General features: G+C 43.0%; 1 protein-coding gene across 7 annotated transcripts in view; it reads left to right on the plus strand.

Moving 5' to 3' along the window:
• Positions 1–7,147: 7,147 nt before the first annotated feature.
• ZNF322 (zinc finger protein 322) overlaps positions 7,148–21,822 on the plus strand; it is a 23,492-nt gene continuing 8,817 nt past the window's right edge. Inside the window, exons 1-3 of one of the 7 annotated variants that reach the window (XM_049654738.1) lie at positions 7,148–7,460; positions 8,124–8,205; positions 8,337–8,425. The gene's annotated coding sequence lies outside the window, so the exon portion shown is untranslated. Of the gene's footprint in view, positions 7,686–8,123; positions 8,206–8,336; positions 8,426–10,603; positions 10,714–13,575; positions 13,916–21,822 lie in introns of all 7 variants that reach the window. The other 6 variants (XM_049654737.1, XM_049654741.1, XM_049654739.1 and 3 more) reach the window with 6 other exon arrangements.

Below are 21,822 nucleotides of genomic sequence, written 5' to 3' on the forward strand. Positions count from 1 at the left end.
GGATATAACAATATAGGACATACCGTTATGTTTTATTTTATCATTTTATTTCCATTCACTGGGACGCATTTTCTTCCTCCCTCCGTAGGAAGACCTAAGTCGTTTCGTGCCTTCTCCCAAGTAATACAGTCTCAGTCCCAAAGTAGACGCTGAGCTCCATGCAACACCCTAAAATTCATACTTGACATGAAGGTCATACTTCTCCCTGCCCCCAGTGCAGCTGTTGAGTGCTAGCCCCTTGGATAGTTGCTAGGGAAAATGTTTCCTCTCTCTTTCCTCCTGCTTCTCTCCCCCTGAGTTGCTTTCATTTCTCCACTAGGGCCCATTTAAACTAGCGTTAAGTTGATCCCACGCCAATGCTCTCTCTCTCTTGCTCTCTCTCTCTCTCCCACCTCCCGCATGTGTTCTGTGGGAAATGTCCATGCCTGGTTGGCCTTGAAGCTCTAAAACTACAGGCCAATCTCGCCGAAGAATCAGCTTCAGGCAGTCAAGCCGCCCATCTGTTGCCTTCATATTCCCCTGGCCTCCTCCACCGTGTCCCCCGTATTTTGGTGCCATTGACTGGCCTTGTTGACGCCGCTCTTGTGAAGATTTAGGAAGAGGGAAGGAGCGCCTCAGTTTAAACCCTTGTGTGGGGGGAGTGTGCAGAAATAATGGCACACCCACAGCTCACTCCCAAACCCTTTTCGTGAATTCTGTGTCAACTGCCTTTGCTTCGTGCTAAGAGTTGCCCTCCTGACCCGGCTCAGGATGTGACGCCACTGGTTGGGCTTCTGCCTCCCTAGACGCCCTCCTCGTGCCGATCAGACTTTAACACCGTGTGCTGAGCTGCTCTCATCTCACCGGGGCTCCAACACCATGTTTTGGGCCCCGTTCCTAAGCGGATGCCTCCTGCATTATGCTTGGGGTAAACAATCCGCAGCAAGGGGTATCCGCATCCCGCCTGGGATCCAACACTCCGTGTCACCTCCCAACATGGATACTTTCTTCACCTGGGAAAGTCCGGGACACCACAGCTCCCCAGTCCGAACTTGGTCTGACATACCTAATGACTGGACAATTAAATTCTTCAGGAAGGAAAAGTAAAGGGAAATGGAATGGAAGAACAGAAGAAGGCAAAAGAGGGAGAGTAGGATGAGGACTTTTTTTTTTTAATTGAAGCATAGCTGACATACAATATTATATTCGTTTCATGTATACATCATAGTGATTTGACATCAACAAAATGAAAATTCAACCTGCTGAATGGGAGAAGATATTTGCAAATGATATATCCAATAAGGGGCTATTATCCAAAAATATAGAAAGAATTTATAGAGCTCACCACCAAAAAATATTAATAATAATCCGATTAAAAACGGGCAGAGGACCTGAATAGACACTCTTCCAAAGAAGTCGTACAGATGGTCAACAGACACATGAAAAGATGCTCAACATCACTCATCATCAGAGAAATACAAATCAAAACCACACTGAGATACCACATCACACTGGTCAGAATGGCTAGAATCAAAAAGACAAGAAATAACGAATGTAAGGGAAGACTGGGGATAAAGGACCCCTCGGGCACTGTTGGTGGGAATGCAAACTGGTACAGCCACTGTGGAAAACAGGATGGAGGTTCCTCAAAAAATTAAAAATAGAACTACCATACGATCCGGTAATTCCGCCACTGTGTATTCACCCAAAGAAAACAAAAATACTAATTGGAGAAGATACATGCACCCCTACATTTACTGCCGTAAGACTTGTAATAGCCAAGATATGGAAGGAGCCCACGTGTCCATTGACGGACGAATGGATAAAGAGGATGTGGTGTATAGATATAGATCTAGGAACATCACTCAGTCGTGAAGAAGAACAAGACCTTGCCGCTTATGACAACACGGATGGACCTGGATGGTATCATGTTATGTGAAATACGTCAGACATAAAAAGACAAATGCCGTACCATTTCACTCATATGTGGAATCTAAAGAATAAGACAAAAGGACAAACAAACAAACAAACAAGCAGAAACAGATATATAATTATAAGAAGCAAAGAAACTTATGGTTGACAGAAAGAGGGGGCTGGGGGGGGTGAGCAAAAAGGGTGAAAGAGAGTGGGAGATGCAGGCTTCCAGTCAGAGAATGAGTAAGTCACAGGGATCAAAGGTACAGATGGCATAGGGAATACAGTCCATGGTATTACGATAGTGTTGGGTGTTGACGGACGGAGCTATGCTCGGGTGAGCACAGCCCAACAGAGAGAGACGTTGAGTCACTATGCTGAGCACCCGAAACTAATGCAATGTTGTGTGTCAAATACGTTTCAATTCAAGAAATCTGAATTGATTAATTAAAATTAAAATGGACAAAGGATTCATATAAAAACTTATCTAAAGAAGATGTACAGGGGCGCCTGGGTGGCTCAGTTGGTTAAGCATCTAACTTCAGCTCAGGTCATGCTCTCATAGTTGGTGGGCGTGTGCCCGCGTTGCGCTCTGTGTTGACAGCTCAGAGCCTGGACAGCGAAAGAGACTGTGTCCCTCCCTCTCTCTCTGCCCCTCTCCTGCTCATGCTCGCTCTCTCTCTCTCTCTCTCTCTCTCTCTCTCTCTCAAAAATAAACATTTAAAAAAAAGATGGCCAGTAAGCGCATGAAAAAATGTTCATCATTACTCATCAGAGAAATGCAAAACAAAACTACAATGAGATATCGCTGCATACCTGCTAGGATGGCTAGAATTAAAAAGAAAAGGGAAATAACTGTTGGCAAAGATGTGGAGAAATTGGGACCCTCGTGTAATGCCAGTGGGAATGTAAAACGTAAATTGCTGTGTAAAACAGATGACTTCCTCAAAAAGCTAAACATAGAATCACCGTATCAGCTAGCAATTCTCCTCCTGGGTATATACCCAAAATAAATGAGAATAGAGACCCACTCAGATGCTTGTATTTCAATGTGCATTGCAGCACTGTTCACAATAGCCAAAAGGTAGAAATGACACAAATGGCCATCAACAGATGAATGGGTAAACCAAATGTGGTGTGTATCATATATACATATATATATATATATATATATATACACACACACACATATACATATATATACATATACATATATATGAGATACATATACATTTATATATGTGTATATATATATGATCGTATCCAGTCATAAAATGGAAGTTTTCATACATGCTAAAACATGGATGAACCTCAAAAAGTGAAATAAGTGAAATAAGCCAGATACCAAAGTATAAATATTATATGCATCCACTTATATGAAATGCCTAGAATAGGCAAATTCACAGAAACACAAAATGGATTTGAGGATATGAGGAGTTAGGGGAAGACAGGTATGAATGGGTTGAGTTTCTAGTTGGGTGATGGATAAAGATTTGGAAATAGTGACGGCTGGAGAACATTGTAAATGTAATTAATGGTTTTAAATTGTACACTTAAGAGTGGTTAAAATGGTATGTTTTATGTTATGCACATTTTACCACACGAAATTTTTTTAAGAAGAAAAAGAAATTTGGTTTTTTGACAACATCCCCAACATGATGAAATTAGTCAACATTGGGGAAAAAAAGAATTCTGCAGTGGCAAATGGCAGACTCCAAATCATTGCCTGAAAATTACTTAAAACCAGCTGTTTTTTACATAATCCACTTGAAACACGGGGGAAGGAAAGACAGGGTGGTGGTCTGGTGGTTTCTTCTCCCAACCCCACTGATCCCAGCTGTATCCTAAACTTGGGCTCGTACGTTTATTTTACAGTCCGCCTTCTGAAATAATTGTACTGTACGGGCACTCAACTGGGGGGAAGGGGCAAAAATCACAGGGATATCGAGGTTTAGAAACATTGTGTAGGTGTACATGGGGTTGTACAGAAGGTTTCCCTTACTCATTGGAGATGAGAATGAGGCCCTTTAAACCTCCTTCTTATCCACATTTGAACCTAACTCCACAAGAGTAATGGACAGACGCAGTGGAACAGACACTTCTATAGGAATAGAACTCAGGCTTCTCCCTGAAGGAAGCCACGAGCATAACCACACACATGCATGCAAAACACACAAAGCACACACAGCACACCTCTCCGTGCAAAATGAACAAACCTTTTGGAATCTCTAAAAGTAAGAAAGCGAGTTTTCTTTGAGCCCAACTTAGGGACAGCTGCCGGGGAAACCTGTTCTTCGTGGGGAAGAAAATGTTCCGGAGAATGAACGGTCTTTACAAGGCGATATGCTCTCTTTTCCATCTTGTAAGAGCTCAAAAGATTGTAGACTAGCCCAGAGGCGGGAATCACGTGTGTCGTCGCCACGGAGTGGAGCGGAGCGAGCAGGAGCGCTGACCGCATCTCCAGGACAAGACGGTTTCCTTACACTCATCCACGGAGGGAGGACACGATGCACGGTGGCCATAAACTAGGCTTCGGCTGTGAACAAAGCTTATGAACAGTCACACTAACTTAGAAACTTACGGTGGCTTCCCCGCGGGGCACCTGGCTGGCGCAGTGGGAGAGGAGCATGCGCCCGAAAACATCAAGAACACGTCGGGAGCGTGAGCTCCAGCTTCCCCTTCCTGAAGAGCTCGCAGTGCTCGAGGCCAGCGGCTTTGCTGAACCTCGCCTGGTGCCCATGAACGCGGCCGACCCAGGCAGCTGCTTCCGCTGGCCACTGGCCATCTCGACCTCTGCAGTCCGCTCCAGGCCCTCTTTTCTGTATGGTTTCACAACAAGTAGACAAAAACGGGACCCTCGAATATGCCACCTGTGACTTTGAGGCACCTGTTCATCTTCCTCTTGCTTGGGTGTGCTTCAGTGAGAAAACCTGAGAAGCCCTAGGAAATCAAGAGATCAGCCAAGCTATCCTGTTGGAATTGTTCAGCCATTAACGTGGTGACTTTTTAAAATAGGCTGTTGGTTGTTATCTTTGGATTCGAACAAACAGAAGATACTTTTGTGAGAACATAACTCTGTTGAATCAGGGTTTTGGTGAATGACTCGTAGAACAAGTTGGAAACCTGATGCATAGGGTACCTGTAGCTAGTTGGGATTCCTCCCTCCAAGCCTGAAAAGGGTTTCTCAACAAGACCGAGGCAATGCAGGTGTATTTTCCTTCCTCTGATTTGCCTTCTCTGCTTAAAGGATCATCCCTCCCCAGTATTTCAGACCCCAGGCCCTCATATCTCCTGCGAGGCCTCAGATATCCCTCTCCTGAATCTTCATTCTGTTGACATTTTTCCTTTAGCAACATGTTCCAATCTCTTTCACCCTGGGGCTGTAGGACCTTCTCCCTGTGGGCGTCGGATGTTCTACAGTAGAAATGGCCTTTCATTGTTCATTTTTATAGCCCAGCTTCTGGAAAGAATGATACAGCTTGTGTCCCCTTCTTCCCTTTCCGTCACACTCCACAGACGCAGAAAGCCAGACTGCCAGGGCTTCAATCCCATTTTGCCACTTACCGGCAGCATGCTCTTGTACGAAACACTTAACTTCCTCGTACTTCACGTCCCTCATCTGTAAGATGGGGTTGTTGTGACGATTAAACAGCATAGGGTTCTCGGATGACTGCGTTAGTACACATGAGGAGCTTATAACATGCCCAGAACATAGGAATTCTCAACTGACCTCTACGGTATGTGACATTGCCGTCCCCAACCTTTTGATTGAAACTCTCCTCCCTTGGTTGCCCTAGATTATGTCACTTCTGCCTCTACTAGACCACTTACGACAGCTGCTGTCTCCGTGCTAGGTGTGAGCCATTAGAGGAATGGGACTGGGTCTCATCGGCCTTTAAATTCCTAACAGCCACTGTGCAGGCACATGAATTGGTAGTGCTCCATAAGCATTTGCTGAATGAATGACACAAGAAATAAAATGAGCACTCTGGGCCAGTGTCTCTTGAAAGAAAAGGCTGAAGAGTTCAGCACTTAATGAGACCTTCTCACATGCAGTGTGCGGATCAGAACCATTTGCTTGATTTCTATTCCAGAATATCTCCACAATACACTCAACCACTGCTGAGGTAGCCTTCTAAGCATAGTCAGCGCAAGCACAGGCCCTGGGATCAGACTGTTCATCTTTCAGCCTCATCAGTTACCAAACGTGTGCTCTTGGGCAAGTTACTCAACTCTGTGCGCACCAGTTTCCTCCTAAGATAAATCATCATCATAATACACATCTCATAGAATTTTTGTGACAGGTTAATGGGATAACACAGGGGAAGTGTTTAGAACACGGTCTGGAACGTACCACCTACTCAACTTAAAAATTAGTATTTCCAATAGAAAGACGACTCCCGGTAGAGCATTTTGGCCTTGCTCAGTTTTCATTAAAAGCAAATATGAAATGAAAATAAACCGCAGCTCCCCCGGAGAATCCCAGAATTAGCAACATGATTCGCTAATCTTGAACGCGTGACTGGTAAACCCTGAGGATGTTCTCACGGCTCCCGGCCCCCAGTACTTTGCTCACAACCGAAGTCCTTGGTTACACCGCCAAGGACTCTTTGCTGTCTGAGGGCTTCTTAAAAACTTTTGCTCACTCAACAACCGAGCAGGGAAAGCAGATATTCCTCGGAAGGAAATCTCCATTCTGCTCGAACCCAAACACAAGGGATTAGCCTTAGCGGATTCCAGCCCAGGGCTGGGGACCCCGCTAGCATCAGAGAAGTCCTAGCCTCCTCCGCTGCAGCTGTCTCCACCTACGCACGACCACCACCACCCCTCTGGAAGCGTTTCATCCAGCTCGCGGGCCACATCCTCTGTGACCGAGCGCTTCCGCTGCGCTGCGGGCTCCTCCATTTCTCCCAGGTCCTTCGGGGTGTTTTTCGCGGGGTCCGCACTCGTCTCCGTGAAGCTACTCCTAGCTCGAGTCCTCCTTTAACTGCCTTGAGGAAAGGGCACGGAAATCAGACACTGTCATTTAAACAACGTCGTTTCCTCTTAGACCAGGTGGCCGCGGAGCACCCACCTCCCCCCTCAGCCCAGGACCCCAAGCCTCCGAGGAACTCTCCATTTCCTGGCCAGCTCCGCCCGGAACCGCCGAGGGCCCGCAGCGCAGGCGCCCCGGGGCCCCGCCCCGCTACACGGGCTCAGCCCCCATTGGCCCAGAGGCTGGGGGCGGGACGCCCCAGCCGCCGGAGCAGGGGTGATCATGTGACTCGCGGGGGCGGGGCTGCGCCGGCCGCTTCCCAGCCTGGCTGAAAGGGCTCGCGTAGCCGGCCCTGTCGGCCCTTAAAGCGGTCAGTGGGCGGCCTGGCCCCGGCTCCCCTCCCGAGCCGCGCAAAGGGAGCTGCTCCCGGCTCTCGTCCGCCCCCCGGGTTTGCTTTCCTTCCCTTCCCGAAGGTGGGCCCCGAGGTCCACTGCCGCGGAGGCTGCGGCCGCCGGGAAGCCCAGAGCCGAGTGTCCGGAGACTAACCGGAAGTGCGGTCCCAGGCGGAGGGGCGGTGCCGGCGGCTGCCGGGGTAAGCGCGGCCCGCGGGGCCTGGGAGGGGCGCGGCCGCGGGGCCCGGGGGGAGTGGGAGGGGGGCGGCGGGACCAGAAAGCAGCCCCCGCCGCCTCGCCGGCCCCCGGCCTCCGCAGGGCAAGAGCAGCCTCTGCTACTCGCCGCCGAGCGGGGTCTGTGACCCCCAGCCACCCGACGGCGGACCGAAAGACGGTCAATGAAAAGTTGAAAGAAGAGAAGCTCGGTACGGTCGCTCCGGGAGATAATAGTAAATATTAATTACCAGGCACTTTTCTAAGCGATCTGTATCTCTTCCTACGGGGGGGGGGGGAACCGAAGGACCTTGAACGAAGTCCACCCCCTCCCCCAGCATCTTAAAGGTAGAGATTAGTTATATTGCACTCAAATGTGCAGAAGAACAGAACCATCTGGTGTTCAACCACCTTATAACTATTCTTGGAAAGCTACATTGTATATAAAATGGTACCGTATACACTTGTCAACTACGTCTTGGCGTGTAGAGTGGTTAGAAGAATGGGTCCTTGACCTTAGAAGTTGAGGTAATGCAAACAAAAGATAATTAGCAGAAAGAAAAATTTAAACAAACAAGTGAAACAGGACTCAGGGCTTTCTTCAGTTAAAGTTAGTCATTGTCCAGAAGGATTCTTGGTGTTTTGTCTAGAGCTGGTTGGGAAGGACCTGATGGCTGCCAGCAGCAGGTGCCTCTTGGAGGAGAAACAAAATGTAAGCAAATGTGGGAAGAGGTAAGATGTGGTTGAAGGATGCTGACCAGACTGGGGAGTAAATGGGAGCAATATTTAGATGGCCAGCTCCAGAAAAAATACAAATTTCACCAAAAAACTATACATTTCTGCATTATTGATTTTTCCTCCAGGAGAGGGCAGAATTGCGTGCCGTGAATACTTATGGACCAGAGACCTTTTGAAGCCAGAAGGAACACTGTCTCGAGTCTTTGTTGTTACGGTAAGTGGCATACCAGGTTTCGTGTTTCTAGATAAATGTGGATTTGGGAGGGGGAAGGAGAGGTGGGACTGAGGGCCTGCCTAGGATTGGGAGAAGATAACATGAAAAAGGGATTGATACTCTCTTAGCTCCTGAAATAGCAAAGTGATAAAACTGGATCCTATTCTACTAACTTGAATGTATTTTCTACTTCTTTCCAACATGGATACTCGCAACAGGCTTGTAGTAATTGCTTCTTGGTTGATTTGCGGCCCAGAACAGGCAGTATGCTCAGTGCTTGGGCAGACTCCGTAGTTAAAAGATCGAAATTTAAATCGTGGCTCTTCTGCTTACTAGCTGTGAGTTCTTGGGTAATTATTTAACTGCCCTAAGCATCAGGTTTTCTATCTGTTGGGTGCAAATATTGGTATTAATACCTAGTTTATAGAGTTCTTGGGAAGATTAAATGAGACAGTCCGTGCCATCAATTAAAAATAAATGAAGGGGGGGAGTCGACGGGGGGCTCAGTCAGTTGAGCGTCCGACTCTTGATTTTGGCTCAGGTCATGATCTCACAGTTCTGTGAGTTTGAGCCCTGAGTCTGGCTCTGCTTGGGATTCTCTCTCTCTCCCTCTTTCTGCCCCCTCCCGTATCTCTCTCAAAATAAATAAATAAGCTTTAAAAAAGTAAAAGAAAGGGGACAATCCCTAGCCTCAGGCCTGATACAGTTGGCATTACCTGTTTTTTAGATTAATCTTCTGTCACCTTTGTCTGTTTGTCCCATGCATCCTTAACCTTGCACTTTGAAGTTCTAAACTCAGTTTCTCTGCCTGGACTTTTATTGCCTGCCTGCTTACTCTGCACACTGTGACTCTACCGATGGAAGAGAGAACCAGTGTCTTGCTAGGGTGAGATAAGAGAAACCTCTTGGAAGAGGGTACCCTGAAGCTAAGACTTGCAGGATATGTTTGAGTTTGCCGAGTGGACCAGCCAGGGCTGCTAGCCTAGCCAGTTGCATTGCCCTGGGGGTTCTGAGAATTATGACGGCCCTTTTTTTTGTCGTGCCGCTTGGTCGTAGGTTTCATTCAACGGCGTATCCTAGATCCTGGGGATATTGCAGGGGACAATAGACTAAGGCCTAACCCTAATGGAAGTTATATTCTAGTAGGAGGGAGAAACAAATGAACAGGTATAAAATATATTCCACATCGTTGGATGGGAAGTGCTATTAGAGAAATGGAACAGGATAAGAGGACCCCGCTATCTCACATAAAGTAGTCCAGGGGGTGCCTCCTTTTGAGGAGTTAATGTTCAGAGACTGGAATCAAGTAAGGAAGCAAGCTACTTGGGGGGAGAGCATTCTAGGCAGAAGGAACAAGTGCCAGAGTTTTGAGGCGGCTCGCGAGGCTGACGGTAGGCAGGGGTGCCACAGGACGTAGAACAGCCGAAAACCAGGCTTTATTCTGAGTGTGCTACGAAACCGTTGAAACATCTCGGAGCTCAGGAAGTTTGGACAACTAGACTGTATTTTGTCTTCTAGGTGCTGACATCCAAAAGACTGAGATGCGAATAAGAAAATGATTTCCTTATGTTTTAAGTTTTTTCTTCTTGGTGCCCCCCGTTTTATTGGCTACTTAGGGCAGATAGGCTACCCTGGCCTGATAAGTTGGGAATACTCTGATTTCACTTACCAGGCTATGACCAGACTCAGAATTCTCTGTTTCCGCTCTGCTCCCCTTTTGACCTTAGCAGTCATACTGCAGTAATACACATTTTATTTTATCTTTTTAATGTTTGTTTATTTTTGAGAGAGAGAGAGAGACAGAGAACGAGCAGGGGAGGGGCAGAGAGAGAGGGAGACACAGAATCAGAAGCAGGCTCCAGGCTCCGAGCTGTCAGCATAGAGCCTGATGCGCGGCTCGAACTCTTGAACCGTGAGATCACAACCTGAGCTGAAGTTGGACGCTTAACCGACGGAGGTACAGGCGCCCCACACAGCTTAAAAGACAGAACGTTCAGGGGCACCTGAGTTATTGTTTATGATTTAGCTAATTAAGTTTAAATGGGCTTTGAACAAGGCTTTGCACAAGAGACAGACACGGAGGATAGACTCGATAAATATTCGGGTTTTCATGTGTGTGAAGATGGAATGAAGAAAATAATGGAGCCTGTCATTCATCGAGCATCCCTTGATTCTCAGGCATGGAGCTGGGTCCTTAGTGGCAGCGTCTCAGTTGTCATGGCAGCTGCTTACGGCAGGCCATGGTACCTTACGTATTTTATCACAGGGGAAATGGAAGCAGAAGGAAGGTAAGTACTTTCCTTACCCGGGTTCCTGTGTCTACAGGGGAGCCCAGTGGGAATTTGAACCAAAACCTGATTCCAGAACTTGAACGTTCAATGTTAGCACAATATATCAACTCGCTGCTACCGTGTTCTTTAAAAAACAAACTGAAATATCTGTTAATTTGGAAATAATTTCAGACTGACACAAAAGTTGCAAAATCATACAGAGTAGTCCTGTACCCTTTGCCCAGCAGTCCTAAATGTTACCGTTGTACTGTGTTTGCGTTACGATTCTGTGTGTGTCTGTATTCACCTACGTATGCATACATGTGCGTTTTTTTCCTGCACTTTTTGAGAGTAGGTTATAGCCATAATGATTCTTGTCAAACTATGAGAGAATGAAGCCCTGAAGTCTTACGACAGGCTAAGCCCTAAAGTCTTAAGAGAATTAAGCCCTAAAGTCCTAAGGTATGTAATGAATTAACTGCTTTCTTGTGCACATACAATGCTACTAGCTACATGCCATTCTTGGGAGAATTGAAAAAAACAGTTACTCAAATCATTTTCTGTGGAGCTTCATTCTTTCCTCGAACCCCAGCTGAGAGAGCCTGTCCTAAATACTCAATAGTTCCTGTCTTAAAAACAAGGCTGTTCTCTTACCATTACAGCTATCAAAGTCAAGATATTAACTCATGTAATATTATCTTATTCAAATTTACCCCATTGTTCCACTAATGGCCTTTTCAAGAAAAGGGAAAGACCCGGTTCTTACAAAGATCAATGCACCACCCCCCCCCCATTTCATTTAATTGTCATGTGTTCTTGTTTGTGGCACACATATCCTCAGACTTTGTCTTTCATGACCTTGACTTTTTTAAGAGTTTAGGCCACGTATTTAGTAGGATTTCCTTCAGTTTGGGTTTGGCCGATGTTTCCTCGTGATCAGATTCAGGTTATACGTTGTTGACAAGGTGGCCCAGGGGTGCGTTCTGTACTGCACATTCTAGTAGGAGGCAAGTTATATACCATGTTACTGGTGACGGTGACTTTGATCACTGGGTTTAAGTCGTGGCTTCCAGGTTTGTGTCCTATGAAGTTACTCTCCTTGTCTCTGTAATTATTAAATATCTAGCAGGGAGATATTTTCAGATTGTGTCAATATCCTGATCTCACAAACTTTATACCCACTAGATTTTTACCTGAAATAATTCATATTCTTCTTTTGATTGGACATCGTGACTTTTAAAGTTACATCTTTTCTTCTACGTTTAATTGTTGGCTTTTTAGTATAAGAAAAACTCCCTTCTCTATTTGCTTTTTTTTTTTTAATATATACGTATAGATTCATGGATTCTTACTGTGTTACTAACTTATTGCTTGTTTTGATGTTCTGTTTGTTCCGGATTTGGGTAATAGCAGCCCCCTCGGCCTGGCTCCTGGGTCCTTTTCCCATCTTGTCACTACTTTCTGAGCACTTGCTTATTTTCTGGCACAAGGTGCTCTGGGCTCATCTTGTACTTTCTAAAGCCCAGAATCAACATTTCTCCCAGGAGCCCTGATCGCTTTCAGGGGAGAATGGTGTTTAGAAACAAGACCTGAGTGCTTGGTGTGCTCCTTACCACTAAGATTTCATGCTTTCTGTGACCTTTCAGCAGACATTATTAGAAAGATAAAATAAACGTGCACTTTGACACATACATGCATTTCTGTGTTCTGTATATACTTAAAAACTTGATCTCTGGGGCGCCTGGGTGGCTCGGTTGAGCATCTGACTTCAGCTCAGGCCATGATCCCACAGTTCATGAGTTCGAGCCCCACACTGAGCTCTCTGCAGTCGACAGAGAGCCTACTTTGGATCCTCAGTCCCCCCCATCCTGCCCCTCTCCCATTCATGTGCTCCCTTGCTCTCTCAAAATAAATAAATAAACTTAAAAAATGTTTAAAAAAATTTGACCTCCTGGTACTTCTAATTCCAGGTAAACACTAGAGTTCTCTTTTCTATATTTGTAACTCCCTTCTCTGACGATAAGGAATCTGTGTGCCATTTTGCCAGTAGTATATTTACTTATTTGTTCAGTCCTAGGGTGTACAGTAGGTAGTATATCTTCACCACCACAGGGGGAAATAGCCCTGCTAATTAGAGTGCAGTAATTGTTTATAGTTCTTTTTATCTTCAACTTGGGTTTATATTCTTAGTATCGTATTAAAGTAGGATTTGAGTGTGTTGCCTTCTGGGGATTCTTCATTTGAAACACTGACTCATTTGTTTCACTTGTATTACATTGTAACATTTTGCTCAGGCGTCCTGCCTGTTTACTTACTGAGCGTGTGGAATGTAACAGTTGTGAAAGTAAAAACGTGCGTGTGACAAACAACGTAGGTTCACGGAAGCGTGACTCTCCCTCGGTCACCTGTTGACACCAGTTCCGTTTTCCTGTGCTCTTACTGTGGGTTCGCCCCCCACGGGATAGTAGCCACGCGCATTAGTGTCTTCTTTCACCTTTTCCAAAGCTGTCTGTGGCCAGATGAATAGATACATGTGTAAGTTTTTTATTTCTACTTCGTTCTTACACAAAATGGAGTGGATGTTTTTCTTGGTTTTGTTTTTTTTTCCTTTTTGAGAGTGGGGGGAGGGGCAGAGAGAGGGAGAGAGAGAAGCCCAAGCAGGCTCTGTACTGTCAGCAACGAGCCCGATGCGGGGCTCAGACCCACAGATGGCGAGACCGTGACCCGAGCCGACACCAAGAGCCGGACCCTTAACGACTGAGCCACCCACGCACCCCACAAAATGTGGCGTGTGTTTCTCGACTGTTGTTTTTTGAAATTTATGGTATATCCTGAAAATCATTTCGTGTCAATTCACGAAGGTTTTCTTCCTTGTTACAGGTGTGTAGTACTCCGTTATACCAGGTTTGTTCGACCACTTTGCTTCACATGGGCGTTGAAGTGGTTTAAATATTTTCAAACCGCAAACCTTGGCTACGGTGCGCAACTTCGTGCTTATATATGTTTAAATTGTTGGAGATGTATCTTCAGAGCCGATTTCTAGAGATGGGACCGCTGAGTCAGATACAAATGCAGATCTAGTTTTAGGAGCGCTGCCAAACTCCCGGTCAGAGCGTCGTGTCAGTTGGCCTTCCCTCTAGCAACACAAGCGTGTCTGTTGCCCCACAGTTTTGACGACAAAACGCGCTGTCCTACTTTTCAATGGATGCCGGCCTGATTGGTGAGAAACAGTATTTCACATACCTTTTTTAATTATTTCATTTTTTTAAATAGACGTTTTTGAGAGTACTCGTAGGTTCACAGCAAAATTGAGTGGAGAGTGCAAGCAGCTGCCTTACGTCCTCTACCCGCCCCCCCCCCCCCCCCCAGCCTCCCCAGCTGTCTGTCAACCTCTGGGACCAGAGTGCTACAGCTGTTACAGAGGAGCCTACGTTGAGATGCCATTATCACCCAAAGGCCTTGATTTACTTGAGGGTTCGTTCTTTGTGTTGTACATTCCGTGGCTTTGACAAATGTATAATGGCGTCTGTCACCATTTATGGTGTCACAGAAGAGTTTCACTGCCCTGAAAATCCTCTGTGCTCCGCTTACTCATCCTTCTCCCCGACCCCTGAAACCACTGATCTCTTTCACCAATGCCATAGTTTTGTTTATTCTAGAATATCATGTACTTGGAATCGTACAGTTTGTGGCCTTTTCAGGCTGGTTTCTTTCACTTAGCAATATGCGCATAAGGTTTCCCCAGGGCTTTCCCTGGGGAACATTCCTATTTCAGCTCTAAGCAATGTTCCGTTGTCTGGATGTGGCACCGTTTGGTTATCCTTTCATTGACTGAAGGGCATCTTTGGTGCTGCCGAGTTTTGGCAATTGTGCACAGAGCTGCTGTAAACATCCTTGTGCAGGTGTTTGTGTGGACATCACATTTTCAGCTCCTTTGGGTAAATACCAAGAAGCACAGTTGCTGGACTATGTAAGAGTGTGTTTAGTTTGTGTGTGTGTGTGTGTGTTTTTAATGTTGATTCATTTTTGAGAGAGACAGTGTGAGTGGGGGAGGGGCAGAGAGAGAGGGAGACACACAATGTGAAGAGGCTCCAGGCTCTGAGCCGTCAGCATAGAGCCCAACGCGGGGCTTGAACCCACCAACTGTGAGATCATGACCTGAGCTGAAGTTGGACACTTAACCGACCGAGCACCCAGGCACCCCAAGAGTGTGTTTAGTTTTGTGAAAAACCACCAAACTGCCTTCCAGAGTGGCTGTACCATTTTGCGTTCCCACCAGCGATGGACGGGAGTTCCTGTTGGTCCACGTCCTTGTCAGCATCTGTTGTCAGTGTACTGGATTTGGGTCATTGTAATTTTTAGTGGTATCTCGTTTTAACGTTCAGTTCCCCAATGACGTACGATGTGGAGCATCTTTTCATATGCTAATTTGTCATCTACATCTTCTCTGGTGGGCTGTCTGTTCAGATCTTTTGCCCTTTTTTTAATCAGGTGGTTCCTTGTTGGGTTTTAAGGATATAGAAATGCATTGTATATTTTGGGTAACAGTCCTTTATCAGATGTCTTTTGCAAATATTTTCTCCCAGGCTTTAGACTGTGTCTTTTACAAAACAGAAGTTTTTAACCTTAATGAAATCCAGATTGTTATTTCTTTCATAGGTCATTCCTTCGGTATTTTATCTAAAAAATTGTCTTTATTTCCCCCGTGTTATCTTCTAGGAGTTTTATAGTTTTGTGTTTTACATTTAAGTCCATGGCCTATTTTGAGTTTATTTTTGTGAAAAGCGTAAAGTCTGTCTATTTCATATTCTTGCAGGGGACGTCCAGTTGTTCTTGCCACATTTGTTGAAAGATATCTTTCTGTATTGCATCGCCTTTGCTGTTTTGTTGAAAGATCAGACTACATCTATATGAGTCCATTTCTAGACTCTCTTCCACTGATCTATTTGTTCTTTTACCAATACTACATGGGTTACTGGAGCATTGTAGCAAGTCTTGAAGTTGAGTAGTGTCAGTCCCTCAGTTTTGTTCTCTTTCAATAGTTTGTTGACTTCTCTGGGTCTTTGCTCTCTGTATAAACTTTAGGGTCAATTTGTTGATAGCAACAGAATAACCTGCAGGGATTTTGATTGGAATTGAGTTCAACCTGCAGATCAAGTTAGGAAGAATTGGCGTCCTGACAGCATAGATGTCAGCATATCCATGAACATGGGATTTCTGTTCATTTATTTAGTTCTTTTTTATTTCTTTCATCAGAGTTTTATGTTTTCTTCATACATACAGAAGTTAGATTAATACATAAGTTAGATTAATACTTAAGTATATCATTTTGCATAGGTGCTAATGATGTTGCGTTTTTAACTTCAGATTCATTGCTGGTGTGGAAGAAGGTGATTGCCTTTTGTATATTATCTTTGTATCCTGCATGCTTGCTATAATCGCTTAATTAATTCCAGGTTTTTTGTTGATGCTTTTGTATCTTCTACACTGACAATCATGTGATCTGGAAGCAAAGATAGTTTATTTTTTCCCATTCTGTATAATTTTTATTTTCTCTTCTTGTCTTACTGTATTATCTAAGACTTTCAGTATGATGTTGAAAAGGAGTAGTAAGAAGGGACATCCTTACCTTTTTCCTTGTCTTAACTGGAAAGATTCAAGCTTCTCACCATTAAGTATAATATTAGCTATAGTTTTCTTGTATTCTTTATCAAGTTTAGAAAGCTCCTGTCTATTCCTAGATATTTCATGTACTTTTAATTTAAATTTCTGTAAATATAAGTGAGATTTAACATCTTTTTATATGTTTGAGAAACATTTTTCTATCTTTTTTGTGTATTTTTTTGCCTATCAGGTTTTTAGTGGTTTTTTTCCCTCAATTTTTAAGAGACCTTTATCTAATAGATATAAATATTTGTTTGTCTCAAATATATGTTACAAACATTTTCTTTCAGTTTGTCATTGACTTTTGACTTTGTTCTTTCCTTTTTACATGCAAAATGCTTTTATTTTAGTCAAATGGCCAATCTCGTGTCATAGGCTGAAAACCTTTCTATACACTGAGGTTATCTGTATGTTTCAGTACCTGTGTGGTTTCAACGTGTTAAATTCAGATCCCTGATCAGTTTGGAATTGATTTTGGTATGTGATGTGGGTATAGATCAAATTGTATCAGTTTTCATGTGACTATCCTGATGTTCTGACATCGTTTATTAAAAATTCAGCGCCTAGGAGGCTCAGTCGATTAAGTGTCTGACTCTTGATTTTGGCTCAGGTCATGATCTCACAGTTCATGAGCTCAAGCCCTGCATCGGGCTCTGTGCTGAGAGTGCAGACCCTGCTTGGGATTCTCTCTCTCCCTCTCTGTCTCTCCCCCACTCATGTGCTCTCTAAAATAAATAAATAAATAAATAGATAGATAAATAAATAAACAAATAAACAAACAAACAAACAAACAAACATGCTTTTCCCTGGTAATTTGAGACATAACCTTTATTGTATACTAAATTTCTACGTATGGTGATATCTGTTTCTGGATTTTCTATTCTATTCCACTTATCTTTTTATGTATTCCTGTACCAGAATATTAACATTAGAAGCTTTATACTATATTTTAATGTCTCATAGAGTTAGTCACCCCCCAGTCTTTCTTTTCATTGTTTCCTGGCGATTCTTGCATGTTGGTTTTCCCAAGTGAATTTGAGTAATAACGGTAGCTCAGGCATTCCTGATACGTCTGTGAAGCGTCAGAAAGTATGTACTTTAGGTTTTGGGGGCCATATGGTCTCTGCTCAACTGTTTAACTCTGCCTGTGTGAAAGAAGCCATGGGCAATATGTTAATGAGTAAGTGTTACCTTGTTTCAGTAAAACTTTATGGAAACAGGCTGCAGGCCACAATTGACCTGTGGGCCATAGTTTGCTCACATTTGGTCTGGTTCCATGAAGAAGCATATTATTTTTTGTTGTAATTGCATTAATTCACACATCTTTTTACGAGGAACCAACGTCTTCATTATGTTGAGTCATTCTATCCAAGAACAAAAGATACCTTTCCGTTTGTTCAGGTCTACTTTTAGGTCCTTCAGTAGTGTTTGAGAGTCTTCCTCTTCTCTATTTTACAAAATTATTTATTTTTGCGTATTTCATATTTTCTGTTATCATACAAGGAATATTCTCTATCATTGTATGCTCTAGTCGGTTGTCTGTGCACAGAAAAGGGCTGTTTGTTTCTGTGGGTGAGTTTTATATCCTGCTGCCTTACTGAATTCTTTTGAGTCAGTTTTAATGTTGATTCTAGAGTTTTCTAGTTATACTCTCATACATCTCCAAACAGATATAATTTTACCTCTTTTCAGTTATTAAACCTCTAATTGACTTTTCGTTTCTAATTGTGTTGGCTAGTACTTCCAGCTCAGAGTTTATTAACAGTGGAGATAGTGGTCATTCTTGACTTGCTCCTGATCTCATTGGAAATGACTAGTTTTTTTCACTTAGGTACTGGCTGTAAGACTAAGGAGTGTATATTTTATCATTTAAAAGGGAGTATTCGTATAAAAAATAAAAGGAAGTATTCATTAATTCCTACTTTCTTGAGTATTTTCATCAGGTATGGATGTTGATTTCTGCTGTGAGTTCCTTCAGTATCTATGGAGATAATTATGATTTTCCCCCATAGATCTGTTAATATGCAGTATTATGTTAATGGATTTCCTAATATTGAACAAATCTTGCATTCCTTGAATAACTCCCACTTTTGTCATGATATATTACTTTCCTTAATGTGATGTTGGATTTTTGTTAGTACTTTTCACTTTAATACTGGGCTACAAAACATTTTTGTACTCTTTGTCAGGTTAATTGTCAATGTTAAACTATTTTCACAAAAAAATTAGAAGTTTTGTTCATTTTTAAGCGCTCTGGAAGATATTTATGAAACATTAGGTTTATTTGGTCTTTGTAAGTTTGTTAGAATACTCTTCTGAAATAATCTAGGTGCAGGAGTGCCTGGGTGGCTCAGTCGGTTGAGTGTCCAACTTTGGCTCAGGTCATGATCTCACAGTTCGTGAGTAAAAAAAAAAATTTTTTTGAATGATCTAGGTCTAGTGCTTTTTTCTGGGGTAATTCCTTAACATCTTTGTTTATTCTGTGCATATTAGTGTTCTAAAACTTTCTGTCTCTGAAGGGGGTGATTTTGGTGAATTGTATTTCACGAGGAAACAGTCTGTTTCATAGACTATCACATTTATTTGTGCAGAAGTCTGCAAAGTGATACAGTATGTGTATGTGGGGGCGGGGTTTGTTTGTTTTAGCTATTATTTATTCCTTACTTTGTAAGCGTGTACTTTCTCCCTTTTTTCCTCATTGAGTTAGCTCGTAGTTTATCAGTTGTTTACGTTTTTTCCAAAGTAGGATTTTGATTTATAATTAGGTTGTTTTTCTCTTCAGTTTCCTGATTTCCGTCTTTAATTTTATTTTCTTCCTTAATTTCTTTTGATTTACCTTTTTTTTTAGCTTTTTGAGCTGAGAATTTAGTTTGTTCATGTAATTCTTTTTATCGATGTAAAAATATTTAGGGGCGCCTGGGTGGCTCAGTCGGTTAAGCGTCCGACTTCGGCTCAGGTCACGATCTCACGGTCCGTGAGTTCGAGCCCCGCATCAGGCTCTGGGCCGATGGCTCAGAGCCTGGAGCCTGTTTCCAATTCTGTGTCTCCCTCTCTCTCTGCCCCTCCCCCGTTCATGCTCTGTCTCTCTCTGTCTCAAAAATAAATAAACGTTAAAAAAAAATATTTAAAACTATGAATATTCCTTGGTCACTGCTTTAAATTTATTCCATAGATTATAATCTGTAATATTGTTAATTGTCACTATTTAGAAATTTTGTTTTGTCTCCCCATTTGCTGAAGAGTTGTTTTATTAGTTTATTTTTCCCCATTTAGGAGGGGCTTTTTTAATTTGATGTTTCAATAAATTTTTAGTTTGATGTCACTTTATGGAACTTACTGATGCTCTCTTTGTGACCTACTATATGACAGAATTCTGTGACTGATTCATGTGTGCTTGAGAAGAAAGTTTACTTCCTGTTATTAGGAAATAACTATCCTTAGCTATCCCTAAGATTTACTTACTAATTCGATCAAGTTTTCCGCATCATAACTTATTTTTGTTCTACTTTGTATGTCCATTTACTGACCGTGGAATGTTAAGTTTTCTTATTAATAATGTGTGTATCTCTATTTCTTGTTATGTATTGTAGTTTTTGCTTGATGAGGTTGACTGCTGTGTGATTTGGTGCAAAACCATAACTGTTACAAGTCAAGCTATAGTATATGGCTTTCGACATTAAAAGGTGCCCTTTATCATGTTTCATGTTTTTTGGCCGAATTCTCTTCCTGATATCTTAAAAAAAAAAAAAAAAAAAAAAAAAAAAAAAAAAAAAAAAAAAACCCTACTTTTATTGTTTCTATTTGCCCCGTATCCTTTTTTCTGTCCCTGTGTTTTCAGCCTTTTCAAATCTTTGTTTTAGGTGTCTCTTGTGTTTAGCATATAGTTGGGTCTTGCTTCTTGAGCCACAGTAAAAATTTTTTAATGGGTGAGTGAGTCGGTTAAGCGTCCAATTCGGCTCAGGTCATGATTTCACACCTCGTGGGTTTGAGCCCCGCATCAGGCTCTATACTGACAGCTCAGGGCCTGGAGCCTGCTTCGAATTCTGTGTCTCCTACTCTTATTAAGATAATAAATGTATTTATTTTAAATATTACAATATTTAATATTTTATTAAATAAAAATAATAAATTTAAAAAAAAATTTTAATGGGTGAGTAAAACAACTCATTTATCGATATGACTGATGTGTTTGGTCTCAGCGTGATCATATTATTTATACTTGTTTTTTCAACTACTTGTTGCTTTTCATTAAAAAAAATCTAGAATGTTTTGTTTTTGTTATAATGGCTACCTTGGAACATAGATCTTTGTAATGCCTTGGTACCATTTTCTTTTTCTTTTTTCTTTTCGTAGTTTTTTTTCTTTTTTTTTTTAAGTTTTATTTATTTATTTTTGACACAGAGAGAGAGTGGGAAGGAAGGAGAAAGAGGAAGAAAGAGAATCTCAAGCTGATAGGACAAAGCCTGATGTGGGGCTCAAACTTACACACCATGAGATCATGACCTGAGCAGAATCCAAGAGTCGGATGCTTAACTGACTGAGTCCCCCGGGCACCCCCTTGGTACCATTTTCTTATTTAGCCTTTAATTATCTGGTTCTTCAGGTTTTGGTAGTATACCTTAACTCTCACCTGCCATTAATACAATAACCAGTGAGGTTATATTAGTTTTTTGTTTCTTTTCCTAGTTTTTAGTTGAATTACGTCTATTTTACTAGAATGTGAAATATTTAATAAGACTGCTAATTCAGCAACACTTTACCACTTTTGTCATTGTGGTAAAGTTTTGTGGCATTGTTTTTCTTTTTTTGTTTTTTCTTTAATGTTTGTTTATTTTGAGAGAGATCGAGTACATGCTCCCAAGCAGGGGAGGGGCAGAGAGAGGAAGAGAGAGAATCCCAAGCAGGCTCTGAGCTGTCCGTGCAGAGCCCGACGCAGGGCTCAGTCCCACAAGCCATGAGATCATGACCTGAGCCGGAATCCAGTAGGATATTTAAGCTAAGACTGAGCCACCCAAGGGCCCCTAGATGGTATTTTTATTTTCCTTTTTTCTAAAAAACTTTTTCCATCATCTTGAAGGACCTTACATTCCTCTCTGCTCTTTTTCTCCTTCACGGTGCAGCCCAGAAGGTTCCTGTCCTTTCCTTTTTACTTTCCTGAAGGATCGCCACCCTGGGACTGCCTCTAAGTGTGTGCAGGCTGAGTCCCTTCCTTCTGTCCTGCTCTGATCAGAGCTTGAAGAAAACATTTTCTACTTGGAGTGAGTTGTGTCTGTCATAGACTGGTTCCAGCACCCCGGCGGCCCGAAGCCTGTGTCTTCAGCCGGCCCTGCTCCCCTCGCCCTGCTGCCCTGGCCCTGCTCCCCTCGCCCTGTCCCTGCTCCCCTCGGCCCTGCCTCCCCTGGCCCTGCTTCTCTTGGGCCTGCTCCCCTCATCCTGGCTCTGCTCCCCTCAGCCCTGCTCCCC

Source organism: Panthera uncia (assembly GCF_023721935.1).
Source record: "Panthera uncia isolate 11264 chromosome B2 unlocalized genomic scaffold, Puncia_PCG_1.0 HiC_scaffold_25, whole genome shotgun sequence".
In the NCBI taxonomy this organism is placed as follows: domain Eukaryota; kingdom Metazoa; phylum Chordata; class Mammalia; order Carnivora; family Felidae; genus Panthera; species Panthera uncia.